General features: G+C 43.0%; 1 pseudogene; it reads left to right on the top strand.

The window, feature by feature from the left end:
- The first annotated feature begins 7,885 nt into the window (after positions 1–7,885).
- Positions 7,886–8,003, top strand: LOC124712598 (annotated as a pseudogene).
- Positions 8,004–16,760: the final 8,757 nt, after the last annotated feature.

Below are 16,760 nucleotides of genomic sequence, written 5' to 3'. Positions count from 1 at the left end.
CTGTACTCGAACATTATGAATCACCTTGAAGAAAATGACTTATTGATACATAAGCAACACGGATACAGAAAATATCGTTCTTTATTCCCATGAAGTAATGTGTGCTGTCGACAAGGGATCTCAGATCGATTCCATCTTCCTATAATTCCAGAAGGCTTTTGATACCGTTCCTCACGAGCGACTATTAATCAAATGGAGTATCGTCTCAGTTGTGTGACTGGATTTGTGATTTCCTCTCACAGAGGTCACAGTTCGTAGTGATAGACGGTAAATCATCAAGTAGAACAGAAGTGATATATGGCGTTCCGCAAGGTAGTGCCATAGGCCCTCTGCTGTTCCTGATTTATATAAATGATCTAGGTGATAATCTGAGCGGTCCCCTTAGATTATTTGCAGATGACTCCGTAATTTATCGTCTATTAAAATCATCAGACGATCACTTCCAATTACAAAATGATCTAAAGAGAATTTCTGTATGGTGCGAAAAGTGGCAACTAGCGCTAAACAAAGAAAAGTGCGAGGTCATTCACATGGGTACTAAAAGAAATCCGATAAATTTTGGGTATCTAAGGGCTGTCAATTCGACTAAATACCTAGGAATTACAATTACGAGCAACTTAAATTGGAAAGATCACATAGATAATATTGTGGGGAAGGCGAGACAAAGACTGTGCTTTGTTGGCAGAACAATTAGAAGACGCGACAAACCCACTAAAGAGACAGCCTACATTACAATTGTGCGTCCCCTGCTGGAACATTGTTGCGCGGTATGGGATCCTTACCAGATAGGATTGACGGAAGACATCGAAAAATTGCAAGGTAGGGCAGCTCGTTTCGTGTTATCGCGAAATAGGGGTAAGTGTGTCACTGATATGATACGCGAGTGGGGTGGCAGTCACTCAGACAAAGGCGGTTTTCGTTGCGGCGAGATCTATTAACGGCGCCGGCCGCGGTGGTCTGGCCGTTCTAGGCGCTCAGTCCGGAACCGCGCGACTGCTACGGTCGCAGGTTCGAATCCTGCCTCGGGCATGGATGTGTGTGATGTCCTTAGGTTAGTTAGGTTTAAGTAGTTCTAAGTTCTAGGGAACTGATGACCACAGATGTTAAGTCCCATAGTGCTCAGAGCCATTTAGATCTATTAACGAAATTTCAATCACCGACTTTCTCTTCCGAATGCGTAAATATTTTGTTGGCACCTACCTACGTAGGGAGAAATTATCATCACAATAAAATAACAGAAATCAGAACTCGAACAGAAAGATTTAGGTGTTCCTTTTTCCCCACAGGCCTTTCGAGAGTGGAATGGTAAAGAAGTAGTATGAAAATGGTTTGATGAACCCTCTGCCAGGCACTTAAGTGTGAATTGCAAGTAAGCATGTAGACGTAGGTGTGTAGATGTGGATCTGGTCCAACACTCAGCAATGTGTTAAAAAGTAGGAATCCTCACGAGTTAACAGTCAGCACAAGCTAGGTTTCATGGTACTTCTGGTGTCAACTTTCTTATTAGTAGTGACCCCGTTGTGTTCCACGATCAACTGATGACATACAATAAACGTCATCATTCAATTTAGCGAGCACGCGATCGTCCGACAGTCAACTACATAAGACACAGTAGGTAGTGCAGCAGTTAGCGATCAGCCACCGTCATCATACAGGGTGTTTCAAAAATGACCGGTATATTTGAATCGGCAATAAAAACTAAACGAGCAGCGATAGAAATACACCGTTTGTTGCAATGTGCTTGGGACAACAGTACATTTTCAGGCAGACAAACTTTCGAAATTACAGTAGTTACAATTTTCAACAACAGATGGCGCTGCGGTCTGGGAAACTCTATAGTACGATATTTTCCACATATCCACCACGCGTAGCAATAATATGGCGTAGTCTCTTAATGAAATTACCCGAAACCTTTGACAACGTGTCTGGCGGAATGGCTTCACATGCACATGAGATGTACTGCTTCAGCTGTTCAATTGTTTCTGGATTCTGGCGGTACACCTGGCCTTTCAAGTGTCCCCACAGAAAGAAGTCACAGGGGTTCATGTCTGGCGAATAGGGAGGCCGCCTCCTGTATGTTTCGGATAGCCCAAAGCAATCACACGATCATCGAAATATTCATTCAGGAAATTAAAGACGTCGGCCGTGCGATGTGGCCGGGCACCATCTTGCATAAACCACGAGGTGTTCGCAGTGTCGTCTAAGGCAGTTTGTACCGCCACAAATTCAGGAAGAATGTCCAGATAGCGTGATGCAGTAATCGTTTCGGATCTGAAAAATGGGCCAATGATTCCCTTGGAAGAAATGGCGGCCCAGACCAGTACTTTTTGAGGATGCAGGGACGATGGGACTGCAACATGGGGCTTTTCGGTTCCCCATATGCGCCAGTTCTGTTTATTGACGAAGCCGTCCAGGTAAAAATAAGCTTCATCAGTAAACCAAATGCTGCCCACATGCATATCGCCGTCATCAATCCTGTGCACTATATCGTTAGCGAATGTCTCTCGTGCAGCAATGGTAGCGGCGCTGAGGGGTTGCCGCATTTGAATTTTGTATGGATGGAGGTGTAAACTCTGGCGCATGAGACGATACGTGGACGTTGGCGTCATTTGGACCGCAGCTGCAACACGGCGAACGGAAACCCGAGGCCGCTGTTGGATCACCTGCTGCACTAGCTGCGCGTTGCCCTCTGTGGTTGCCGTACGCGGTCGCCCTACCTTTCCAGCACGTTCATCCGTCACGTTCCCAGTCCGTTGAAATTTTTCAAACAGATTCTTTATTGTATCGCTTTTCGGTCCTTTGGTTACATTAAACCTCCGCTGAAAACTTCGTCTTGTTGCAACAACACTGTGTTCTAGGCGGTGGAATTCCAACACCAGAAAAATCCTCTGTTCTAAGGAATAAACCATGTTGTCTACAGCACACTTGCACGTTGTGAACAGCACACGCTTACAGCAGAAAGACGACGTACAGCACCCACAGACTGCGTTGTCTTCTATATCTTTCACATCACTTGCAGCGCCATCTGTTGTTGAAAATTGTAACTACTGTAATTTCGAAAGTTTGTCCGCCTGAAAATGTACTGTTGTTCCAAGCATATTGCAACAAACGGTGTATTTCTATCGCTGCTCGTTTAGTTTTTATTGCCGTTTCAAATATACCGGTCATTATTGAAACACCCTGTAGGTAGACGCGTAAAAACAGAGCCAAACCGAACGGAGGCTGATACGACAATTTGCTCTCCATCATCGTTAAGAAGTCAAAGAAACTTTTCCACCATCAAATCGTTCCCAGATTGCCGCCCCTTGCATCTACGGCGCCACTGCCCTTTCCACGACGTCACCTGTTCTGCACGTCGCAAACCAGGGTAGCTCGCCAGTACCTGCATCTGCGGCGTGCACCACCGAGAATGGCTGCCAACGCGTTGCATGCCGTCTTGTCGGTGCCCATAGGAGCAGCAGATGGGATGCAGAAGCTCATGCTGCAGGTGCACATTAATGGAGCAACAGCAGATTTCCAGTCGGACTTTGGCGCGGCCATGTCCCTGATTAATGTAGACACGTTTCGGTGCATCGGCTCCCCACGTGTGCTCTCAGTACGGAGTGGTGACGTACAGTGGCCGGTCGATCCCACTGTGGGGTCAAGCTGTAGACAACGTTAAGTATAAAACTGTAGCTCGGCAACTAACCCTACTAGCAGTCAACTCTTGGACAACAACTAACATTTTTGCCTTAGACGCTTATGTGTTTTTTCGTTTCCAAATTCAAGATCAAATGAATCTCGCTTCAACAACGATCCCTTCACTGACCATGTTACATTATGTACGCAGTATAAGCAATTGTTTGGACCTACATAAGGTTGTGCAACAGGTTTCCAACCTCACGTACCCTTAAAGCTATCAGTGGTGTCTAAGACTTGCAGTCCAAATCCAGTGCCTTCTGCCGTGCACGATCAAGTTAAAGCAGAACTAAATCGATTGTAAAATAAGGTAGTAATACTTTCAGTATAGTGTAGCCGGTGAGAGACGACTGCCTTAGTAGTTAAGAAGCCAAATAGGTAACTTTGTGGTGATTTTAAGTCTACCATTAATGCTCATTCAAATGTCGATCTTTATCTCATACCTAGGCCTGAGGAATTCTTGGCGAAACCGGCTGGGAGCCAATATTTTTCAAAGATAAATCACGCAGATGCCTATTTTCCGTTGGCTACAGACGATAAAAACGCAACAGATTTTAGTGATTAATGCACCATTCGTCATGAATCGTATTAACAGGTTGTCATTTGGACTCCAGTGGTATTTCAGAGAAACCTTGAGCAACTCATCCATGGTATCCCCAACAGTGTTAATTATTTAGATGACTTACTAATTAGTGGGTCTACACGGGAGCAGCATCTGCTCAATCTACAGATATTGTAGATTGTGTCCGTAAATTGTGTTATTGCCTCGACAATGTAATTTCTTTGAACTGCGGCAAAATCAGTTATTAAGCAAAACATATTCCCATTGTGGCCCAGATTTCTCATCCGCTAAATCAGTTGTCGTGAGAGCCGTGCCAGAAAGATTTCCTGCACATTAAAAAGTGCCTTAGATCGATCTCTTATTTAGCAACGTTCCATCCGGATAAACACTTAACAGTTGCCGCTGGTGCGTCAGATTGTGGCATTGATGCACTGCTGTCCTACAAATTCTCCCACGGCACAGGACAGCCCGATGCGTTTGTTTCTAAAACATAAAGTGCGGCACAGAGGAATTATTCGAAAATTGAGCTTAGGTGTTGGATATAATATAAGGTGACAAGAAATTTCAGATATCTCCATGGTGCTAAGTTTCACTTTATCACGAATAATAGCCCCCCCCCCCTCATTTTGCTATTCGATCCCCACTCGACATTTCCCGATAAGATGCAGAGTAGCTGCAACGGTGGCCGTTGTTCCTGAGTAGCTATACCTACAAGAAGCATTACTGATTCACCATGCAGCACTCGAACACAGATGCACTTTCCCGCTTGCCATGAGGCCCCGTATGCACAATTTGAAACGAACGAAGTGCTGTGTTTTGCCTGAGACGGAAATCAGTGACACACTCTGGATGAATTCCCGATTACGGAGCACCAAGTAGCAACAGCGACTCACCGTTATCGGCTACTCCACGAAATGTTGTCTGCTGTACAGTGGGCTTGACCGGAACGTCTGCCTAAGGGCACGAACCCGGAATGGCTCATCTAGCTTTCATTAGTCATAGGCTTAACGTCACTGATGTTGTCACACTGTTAGCTACACATCATTCTGACTCCAGGTGTTAGTTACTCACACGTTCCACCCCCACATACTGAAGATCCTCCACTGCACTTCGGGATATATGCAAAACACAGTCTGGAACCGCACGACCGCTACGGTCGCAGGTTCGAATCCTGCCTTGGGCATGGATGTGTGTGATGTCCTTAGGTTAGTTAGGTTTAAGTAGTTCTAAGTTCTAGGGGACTTATGACCACAGCAGTTGAGTCCCATAGTGTTCAGAGCCATATACTCCCTAATTTTCCGTATGTTGCACAGATAGCTAGTCAGCAGCTACCATCCGTGCCCTCTCCATTATTTTTGCAATAGAGGGAGCACCTTCCACCCTGGTTTCCTAAAACTGCCCTCGTTCATACCGTCTGAGTTTCAGCATTCTTGTCAATGCTGTGGCACTGAATACCTGACCATCACCTTGATCCATCCTGTACCCAATCGGGAGCCGAGCAAAACGCAGGTGTTCAAGATAATCACAACACCGACCCTGATGAATTACTCACCAGTTTCCTCATCACCTACCGATTCACTCCCAAATGGACGTAGTTCGATAGAAATTTTACGCTGTTACAGATTCCACATCCTCTTCGACCTGCTGTGTCCCACCCAACAGGCCAGCCGCCAACACACACAGCTGTATTACCACGTGGGCTCCCACAACTGGCCAGGATCAGAAGTGGGCCCACAGCGTCGTTCTCGTCGATAGAGAGCAGAAATCTTTGAAACTGCGACTGGCCCGCAACATCTAGTCAGGCACCGAAATCAGGCCCCCGTCGTAATGAGTCGTACCACTCCTCCACCCTTTCTCCTCGCCTTCCCACTGAGCAAGACTTTCGCAACCATGCTCAGGACAAGCCTGTCCCATAGCCTGTCTGCTGGCATAATAATCTCCGCGCTCGTCATAGGCATCTACAGCGGTCGGCAATGACCAACGATGGGAGCCGATGGAGGAGGAACCATTTCCACCCCCAAGGCACTTGTAGCTCCCACGAAAGCCAACGACCATCTCTCCATACAACTGACGTAGCTGGAGCAATTTCAGACTGAGGTGCCCATGGCGGGCCGAACCATTGTCTCCATTGCCAACAAGGCTGGCACACACTCCCCTGCAGGCGGACCAGTCTGCGACCCAAATCCCATTAATCGGCTGTAAATCACGCTGACTGTACCGGCATCTGATTTAGCTGACCACGTCGAGGCCGTACCGTGGGAGACTTTGACGAGGATGCCGGAACCTCCAGCAAACGGTAGAACATATTCGATAATACATGCCGATTAAAAGAGGAAGGGGGTTAATATCCGACACTGATTCGGATTCCAAGCCGATTAGGAATATCGATATGGAGCACAGGTCTGAGACATCAGACTACAAAGTGGAAATGTAGCTTACTCCTGTGTGAGGCACCGCTACAGCCACTAACATGTCACGTGATGCTATCGACTGACGCGAGACTGCTTGTACTTACTGTGCTCCCAAACTTGCCAGCCAGTCTCGTTAGTTCCTTGAACTTTTGACAAGAGCCGTCCATTAGTAGAACGATTGCCGTTGTCTGAATTCAGATTGCTTCCCTGACTGTTTTTGCACACTAACGACGACTTCGCTACCGCTTCTGGCTACTTCACATCATAAACCCCTCCGTCATCGACCTCAGGAACCGACTGTTTGTTCCACCAATCTCTGGGTTACTGCCAAATGCGAGTGATCACAAACAGTGTTTCTGCTTTCGCAGAGTAGGACAGAAAAGAAAGAAATAAAATAGTATCAATTGCCACCTTTATTTAGCCACGAAATGTTCGCCTTTAGCATTGATGAGAAACATCCACATTTGGATTTACTTTTCAAGTACCATCTTTGTGGGTGAACTACATTATTAAAAAGACACGTTTCGGTTTGTGGTTCTAGGAAATGCGAAAGCAACAAAGGTCATTAATCTTCGCAGTTTTCCACTTCCATTACATACTAACTAACATGAAAGTGAACCCCGCGGAAGACACGGTAGGATCCCAATGTGACTTTGCACATGTACGCATCATCGACAGATATGCAAATCAGAGTTACAGTTCTCTGTGACAGTTAGAACGGCCATCACAATACGTAAGTGTAGTTGGTGTTCACTGTTGTTAACAGGCCTTATAGGGTACGTAAGACCTGTGAACAACATCAGATGTTGTGTGAAAGACACGGAGATGCCACGTACTGCTGTGAGACAGCCTTGTCATCATAGAGTCTGAAAGGGACTTCGTTGTGGGTCTCCACCTGTCCGAGTGGTCGAACCGTGCAGTATCCAGATTTTTTGGGTAGTCAGGTGTGACAGTGGCCCAATGTTGGACAGCATACACGTCGTCAAGCTTCTGTTGACCATCTCTCATCATCAACAGGGAGGATGTCAATAATGTGCACCAAGAAAATCGTAATCCCTTCCCATCTGCGACATCCGAGAAAAAGTAACAGACTTCCTGCAACATTCTGTAGCACCCTGCATCATTGGTCAGAGACTCATGGCACCCAGACTTGGGAATTACCATTCCATGTGTAGGCTGGTATTAACATCACTAGACAGACGGTTTCATTTTTAGTGTTGCCATGACCAGGAGTGGCAACGGCCTTGCCGCAGTGGATACACCGGTTCCCATCAGATCACCGAAGTTAAGCGCTGTCGAGCGTGGCCGGCACTTGGATGGATGACCATCAGGGCCGCCATGTGCTGTTGCCATTTTTCGGAGTACACCCAGCCTCGTGATGCAAATTGAGGAACTACTCGACCGAATAGTAGCGGCTCCGGTTAAAGAAAACCATCCTAACGATTGGGAGAGTGGTGTGCTGACCACACGCCCCTCTTATCTACATCCTCAGCGGAGGATGTTACAGCGGTCGGATTATCCCGATGGATCACTTGTGGCCTGAAAACGGAGTGCTACTTGATCAGGAGGCAAGGACTGCTGACGAATGACATCGCATTGCATTCTGTGATAAATGGTGGTTCTGCACTATCTCGGATGACCTCGTCAGCAAGTATGTCAGCGACCTGGGAAGGGTCCCGTCCTTAAAGTGTTTTATGGAGGTACCGCGCCGTTACTTCTGGCCCCATGGCACAGGGGGTCACCAGGTATGACTTCAGGCCATGGCTCATAATGATTCAGGGAAATCTACAGGCACAACGTTATGTTACGGACATTCTGCGTCCTCGTGTGTTACCTCACATGTCAAAAGATCATGTTGCTATTTGTCAACACGAAAATTCAAAAAATGGTTCAAATGGCTCTGAGCACTTAACATCTGTGGTCATCAGTCCCCTAGAACTTAGAAATACTTAAACCTAACTAACCTAAGGACATCACACACATCCATGCCCGAGGCAGGATTCGAACCTGCGACCGTAGAACCGCTAGACCACCGCGGCCGGCAACAACATGAAAATTGCTCGTGCAGATGGCACGTGGCCCTATGAAATGTGTATGTATGTTAAGATTCATTCTCCTGTGGCCAGTTAGATCTGTTCCCGATACTTCCTGCCGAAGGACTCAACAACACCTGCCATACCTCTGAGGACGTCCAACGTAGTATTGGACGAAACATTAGGAATAGAAGTATTACATGGACCACGGTCATATAACCCGGAAGAATTATCAACAACAGTACCATCCGGTCGTGAAAGCCTCCATTGTATGATTAGTTTTCCGTATTGCTCAGTGAAAGAACATAATAACAACAGTGTATTTAAGTGAAACCACATAGTAACTGTTGTAGTTCGTAGATTATTTATGAAATAGTGATGCCTTTCAAATTTATGGCAGAGGAATAGACCGATATAGTGTTTATTTATGGCAACTGTGACGGTAATGCTGTGGCTGCAGTTAACGAGTATCGCGTATGTTATCCATCTTGGAGGATTCCGAATGCACGAACCATTAGTGGAGTATTTCGAATGTTACGGGAGACAGGTGCTCTACCCAGAGTTCATAATCAATATGAGCGCTCGATACGTAAAGACGATGATGAGGATATTATGGATGCTGTTCAACGTAGTCCGTGTACCAGTACACGACGTTTCTCTCAACGATTAGGCATTTCACAATCCAAAGTATGGCGTACACTGAAGTACAATAATCTGTATCCTTACCATAAAGAAAAAGTGCGTCATTTACATCTGGGAGGTCCTGCCCTTCGCTTGGTGTTGTGCAACTGGTTAAATACAATCGGCAGTAGCACAAATACATTTTATTTACTGATGAGGCACAGTTTACTCAAGATTGTATAAACAATTTACATAACAAGCACGTATGGTCTGAAGCAAACCCACATGCAACAGTGCAACGCAAATTCCAACAGTAGTTTAGCATAAATGTGTAGTGTGGTACAGTATAATCAACACACATTTTATTGGACCATTTATTTTCCCACGGCGTCTAACCGGCGAGACGTACCTACAGTTCCTTCAAGAAGAAATGTCCCGCTTGCTCGAAGATGTTCCACTTGCTACGCGATTGCAAATGTATTTTCAACATGACGGCGTTCCTCAACATTTCACCAACACCGTTACTACATATTTAAATGATCATTTTCCCCAGAAATGGATTGATCGTGGTGCTACTCGTCTGTGGCCACATCAGTGGATTTTTGTGGATAGGGATCGATGACAGACATATTTTATGAGGACAAAGTCAATACATGTGAGGCACTAATTGCTCGCATTATGAATGCAACAGACGAAATTAAGAACAACCCTGTGAAACTGAAACGAGCAACAAAATCTGTTCAAACACATGCCGCTGAAAGAACTGAACTCAGTGGAGACATTTTTGGACATTTATTGTGAATGTATTGTAAAACTGTATGTACACTGTTTTGGTTTTTCCGGTTTAACATGAATTCACATGTGCTATGATATTAATAAAAGCAGATTAACTGACACATTCATACAGTTTCAGTTAACGTTATTACCATCATTTTTCCAAAGTTAAATTATCTAAAACTACTGTTGAAAACTTTGTGCAATTGTCTGGAATTTAAAAAAAAATTGGGCCAAGCAGTTAGTAAATTAAAAACTTTACGAAATTACTTCTTTGCTTCTCTGGATGTTCTGGAAAACTACTGTAGATACACGTCTGGGACATGTTTTGTTAGATTCGCCAGATCAAAAACAACAAGTTAAATGGAAACCGTGCTTTGCTTTACCCTTATACAGTTTTGCGATGGCTTCATATTAGCGAAGATGCTGAATTTCAGGCAAAGTCTTTTATTAGCCGTAGCTCCCTAACTAAACATTTGCAGACATATGTTTATATGAACTTTTTTCTTTAGATTTACTTGTAGAATAACATAGTAAAATATTTGCACATCTTTGTCAATCGCGCCGTATTTTCGTCATCAAAGAAGAGGCAGTGCATTAGACTCACAATGTCAAAGTTGTGCTTGGACTTGAGTTGTGAGAGAAAAATGGTTTCTCGGTGACGTCCCCAGTGTAATGCCGCAAAGGCACCGTATGCATCCAGTTTCGGATTACATTAAAAAAATGGTTCAAATGGCTCTGAGCACTATGGGACTTAACATCGATGGTCATCCGTCCCCTAGAACTTCGAACTACTTAAACCTAACTAACCTAAGGACATCACACAACACCCAGTCATCACGAGGCAGAGAAAATCCCTGAACCCGCCGGGAATCGAACCCGGGAACCCGGGCGCGGGAAGCGAGAACGCTACCGCACGACCACGAGCTGCGGACTCGGATTACATTAGATACTCCGTTCTTCCGTAGAGCCAAGTAAGGCGAAAGAAAGATTTGGAAATGATCAACAGCATGAGGGTGCAGAAGGCGATGAAAACCATTGAATTAAAGACGGATAATGTGTAACAACAGAACATGTGACCAGCAATTGAAAATAAGTGTCGTAATGATCTCTCCATTGGAAAAAGACACCGTATTAGGCCGTCATTCTGATATCCGGGAGGAAGCTGACAAGGGGGAGACAATCATAAGAAAAATGTATTAGGCCGTCATTTGGATATCCGGGAGGGAGCTGACAAGGGGGAGACAATCATAAGAAAAATGTTCAATTGCCATCGAAAAGGTGATCTTTTACGAATCGGAAGGTGGAATGTCAGAACTTTGAACGTGGTAGGGAAGCTAGAAAATATCAAAAGGGAAATAAAATATATGAGTATAGATACAATGGGGCGGGGGGGTCAGTGACGTGAAATGGAAAGAATTTAACGGTTTTCGTCAGACGAGTATAAGATAATTTCAACAGCGGCATCGGCATATGTACCTGAACTATTGTTGTTGACGCTGGTTTGCCTTCGATCTTGATGGGAACAACACTATCACTCAACTGTTCACAGTAACTGAATCTCTTCCTTACTCTCCTACTTATGACGATTTCTACTCCTACTACATGCGGTGCTGCTATTTCTACCGTTCTGATAAAACAACTTTACCAGCAGTGCACGGTCTTTCTACTCAGAAGACATTGCGCTTCGTTTAAAAAATATTAACCTTCTTGAGCGTTTACACCATCAGTCACTTCACAAAAGAAATCAACACGCGTCGCCAAGCGACAAACAGCATACTGACGTCAAAACAGGAACATTTCACATTCTGACTGCTTACAGCGTCATATTTTCACATGGTGGCAGAAAGTGGAACTACTATTTTTTTCAGCATACTCTACGATCGCACCGATTAATGAACACACGAATAATGTGTCAGGATCCTGAGATGTATATAGCCTGCACTACAGCACTCAGAGCATAGTCAGTTTAATTATAACCAACCGGTACGTGATAACAAGAAATTAATTATGTTTCTCTATTTTCTGGAGGTTGTGATGTTACAAAATAAAAGTGATGTTGTTATTCAATGGAAAGTTGGAAATTGAGATTTAGCTTACTGTTTTATCAATCACAATTGGCGTAAGAATCATGGATTGACCATTGTCATAAAATATTGCATTATGAGATGTGAATAGTTTTTACTTGCAGTTTCGCGTGGCTTGAGGCAGTCACAACTAGCGTGCTATTGACTAAGAAATTGCGTTATCGTCTTTCTAATTACTTCATGATCGTAGATACGATCATACCCGGTTGTGAAGTTATTGTTATGACAAAACAATTTCCTAAGGGACCAGAAAGTTCTTAAGGGCGCAAAAACAACTGTAACATCACACAAAAGGGTAATTCAATATTAAAGCTGATGCAAGAAGACGATAAAACAGTTTTCTTTTTATCAATGTAACACGCACATTGGCCTGCTGATCTTGGTGTCTATAATATTAGCAAAATGCATAATTAAAATGAAAATAATACTGAGGAGATAATAGGAATGAGCACTGCTAAATGATTCAGTATTCCCAGAACAAATATTTATTATAACTAAAACATATATCGTACCTTAAGCTTAGTACTACACTGACGGTAGATTTTTATGTCCGTATCATATCCATTGAGCGTTCTTTTATATATAGCCATTGTCTTCTTTGAGTCGCTCGTGCGTCGTCACGGTAAGTTATAACAGTTCTTTACACTTCACTCAAATTTAGACATAACACGTTTTTACACATTTAGTAAAAATTAGACCAGACTGCCACAAATCTGCGTCCGTCTTACTTGAGAAAAACAGTACAAGTCTTTAGCGCTCAAGGCTTCATTTGTTCTCCAGCGAACAAAATAGTGAAGGATCGTATATCTATCCGTATTTTTCTGTTTTTATTGCCGCCCAAAGACGACGAATTACATCATTAGAAAATTCCACCGTCGCTATGCGACGCCTTATTATACATTAATCATTATTTATAAACAAGTATTTGCCTTCTGGCTGAAAGTATTAACTACTCGTATTTGCTGTTTTAATGAAGTCAAAAATAGCGAATATCACATTGCCTCCCACGAGGAGAGAGGGAATGCCGAAGGATTAGCTCGATCCTCACGTTCTCATGAGATATTCGTGATTTTTGGTGTGACATTTACATAATGTTACTGGCGTACTACGTACATAAATTGAAATTACATTTAAAAACATGTATCAGTTATTTATCATTTTTCAAAATTAAGTTTTTCATTCTTTGTTCATCAGTCACTTCATTCCATAACACCAAGATTAACATTTATGTGCATATTTAAGTTTGGTCCATACTTGCTTATAACAATAAGTGAACGTTCATTTCGCATTTCAGGGGATAGAATTCAGAAATTACTTTCTCTTGAGCTTAACAACTAATACATGAGTACAGTGAGTGCTTATTTTCACTAAACTAGAGTGGACAATGTTCGAGCATCTGTTGACTCATTGTGGTTTAATTACAGTTTAAGAACGTAGCACTACATTTCGTGATACTTTCACTTTCTGTGTTAGCTGTCTACGGCGTTCATCATGCAGTACATCTGTCCCCCTTCCACTGTGGTGCCAGGAATTCAAGTGGCTTCCCGGGTTTTTATTTACAATATGGAACAGAAGAAGTGGAAAATTATTAGTATAACTTCCAACCTATTGGATACATTTGTTAAGGATCGGGACTGGTCTGGAGTTTAGGGTCTTCCTATAGTGCACATTCATTTTCTTTGTCCATCAAGAGGCAGGATTATAATTCATTTGAGCAGTGTTCAGGAGTGCCAGTATTAATGGCTTTAAGGCCTGAGTAATCTAACAATCTACTTCTCACTTATCTTAACTTCAACTCAAGAAAATTGCTTAATTTACGTATGAAAATGTAGTCACACAAGTGTGCAAATGTCTTTCCTCCAGTATGTACGATTGAAGTCATGGCGGTTAGCAGTTTAAAGTTTGGATTGTTTCGTCACCCACACGTCAGCCACTCACAGCGGCTGCACAGTGTTGCGTGAGCTCCAATACTCAGTATCCGTTCGCGCTCAGGCTGTAACAGAGCTGCTGGTCGTCGATTGCTCCTTTTTTTTTGTGAACTTCGTATCACACGAGTGCATCGATACAAACACCACGCGCGCGTTTTCCATCGGAGGAGCGGGACACTGAAGCTGCCTCCATACTTCTCTGTCAACTGCCTCCCATGAGGCTCACAGGTAAGTGACGACGAATGTCTTAGCAGTCGCTGCACTTAGAACAACACTGAACTTTGCATTGCACCTGTTGTCGTAACCTTGACTTCTTTTTACACTTGCAGTACAACACTACCACTAATATACAGTGAACAGTTATTTTTATTATGCACGTCGCACTTTAGTGTGCATCTTCACACAGCATTCGTGCTTAGTTCCTTCGCCGATAGAGTTCATTTACAAAACAATCAATTTTGCAGGTTTCCTCCATTGGTACAGAAAGACTTATATTCTACTATTTACAAAAGATCACTTACGAGCTAATATTTACAATTAATGGTCACTCCTTTTGTTAAGTCCAGTGAACAACTGCTTTATGAATGGACTCTTTATATCTCAAGGTTTACTTTCACTAGTGAACCTAAAAATATTCTTTCAAACTTTCTTTTAAGGGCTCATCTCCTCATTATGAAAACTACGGGTTTCGCAATACTCGTTGCATTTATTCTTTAGTGCACCCAAGATCATTTTCTACTGCAACGCAGCATTACTACTTAACGAGTACGCATTTAACGCTGAATCCTTTTTTTTTGTGCTTTCCTTTGTGCTTGCTAATTTTTTTTATATTTGAGGGCAGACTGGATAACAATAGGTCTCCCTCTTCGCTTCATGTACTCAGCAATCGTTCTTTGTTTAAAAAAAAATAGGGTAACGCGTGTCTACTATTTTTCGCATGAATGGAATTACCGACAGTTCACTGGGTTTGCGCAACCGGTCCATAACAAACATTACCAAAGCTAGCGAAGTTCATCACGCTACGTGTCTCATTTCTCATAAGCACTGCTTTGCCTCGAAGCACACGTGCCTTTTACAAGTCGACCCTTGGTCTGGGTTAATGAACCAGGATCAAAAGTAACGGGCACAAGGAAAATGGATTTCGTAAGAGGAGTGTCTTAGGAGACATTTTTGCAATAAAATCTGCATGTAAATAAAATTATCATAATAAACATAGGCACATATATAAATTTCAACCTCTTTCATTACAGCATGCTTTACTACTTCTACGTCTTACTCTGGTTATAGTCAGTATTAAGTTAAAATATCACTGCATTGCTTGTTCTTTAGATTAGCCTTCAATTAGGGTATTGAATGGTCGCTAGATTACACTACAAATCTTCTGAAGATCTTTACATGGACTTATTTATGATACAGGGGACTTGCTGTGTGGTTATTTAGTACCTTGATCCTACTGAAATCAATTCGTCAGCTAACATTCCTCATATACTCTTTACATTGGGCTCAGATCAAAGGGAAATAGTTTACTTTCATAGCAATTAATGGCCTCGTGGAGTACTTACGCTAGATTATTGATGCTTCATGGTTTGCCTCTATTTGTACTGTATTTCACCTAACTTAGTTTACTACAGCTTATTGTCTCCTTGCGTGAACACGTGTGGGTTACCACTTGTTTTTCCATTTAACAGCACGTTTTAACTGAACTTTAAGCTATTTCTTCTACTCCTGTCCACTGTCTGGACTGTTTGAACATGTACCTTTTTTTAGGCAGGTAATTTGGGCTTTTCAAGAGAACTTCAAGTACTTACATTACTAAAAATAAATCTATAAATCTTCTTGTACCTTGAGAGAAGTGCTTATTTACGCATCCTCCTCCATTTCTCACCTTTACATATTTATATAGATCCTGGCAATCACCTCGCAAGCACATTTTTTTTATACTAACTTAAAGCTAAATTGAAATTCTTTCTGCAACCTTAATTTCCTGCTTCAGCTTGTTGAAGAAATATCAGTTCATGTCCATCACTATAAACAATTTTTCCATACATAGCATTTAATACTTAAAGTTTACGTGTAGTAGCTGTTACCATGAAGTCCGTGCGCTGTTCAACACAATACTTATCATTAACAGTTCACACAAGGAAATTTCCAGTACGCAAGAGGCAGGAAACCGAAACAGATTCTATCTGCAGTTGAGGCTGTGTCTGTAAACTAACTCTCTGTTTCAATGGACCAATCGCTCCCGATATGGAGCAGCCCTGAATCGGCAAAGATAAAACTTTTGAAACAGAAGACACCTGTCTGAAGAGACATGGTGACATGACATTGATGTTTGCTCCTGTATCAACAACGGCTGTGAAAGGAATGTTGGCAATAGAAATCTTAATCGAAGCCTGGACCTGTTCATCATAAATGTCGTTAATGTCTTGAGCTTCTTTGTCACGTGCAAGGTCATCTCGTAAGTCGGTCTCATGGTCGTACCGTATCGCATTAACATACTCAGAATCAGAGTATTCGTTAGTGCCCCCACTGGAACCAGCAGCGACCTCTAGGAGGCTGAAAGGCGCTGCCTCTAATTTTCCGCAGGATGTTTAACCTGTTTGTCATTCATAGCCTTAAGTGTTTGTTCCGTTTCATATTGGTGCTGGTTATGTGGTACAAATGCC

Source organism: Schistocerca piceifrons, chromosome 8 (genome assembly GCF_021461385.2).
Source record: "Schistocerca piceifrons isolate TAMUIC-IGC-003096 chromosome 8, iqSchPice1.1, whole genome shotgun sequence".
Taxonomy (NCBI): domain Eukaryota; kingdom Metazoa; phylum Arthropoda; class Insecta; order Orthoptera; family Acrididae; genus Schistocerca; species Schistocerca piceifrons.
Note: the sequence above shows the minus strand (reverse complement) of the source record. Positions and strands in the feature narration are given on the sequence as shown.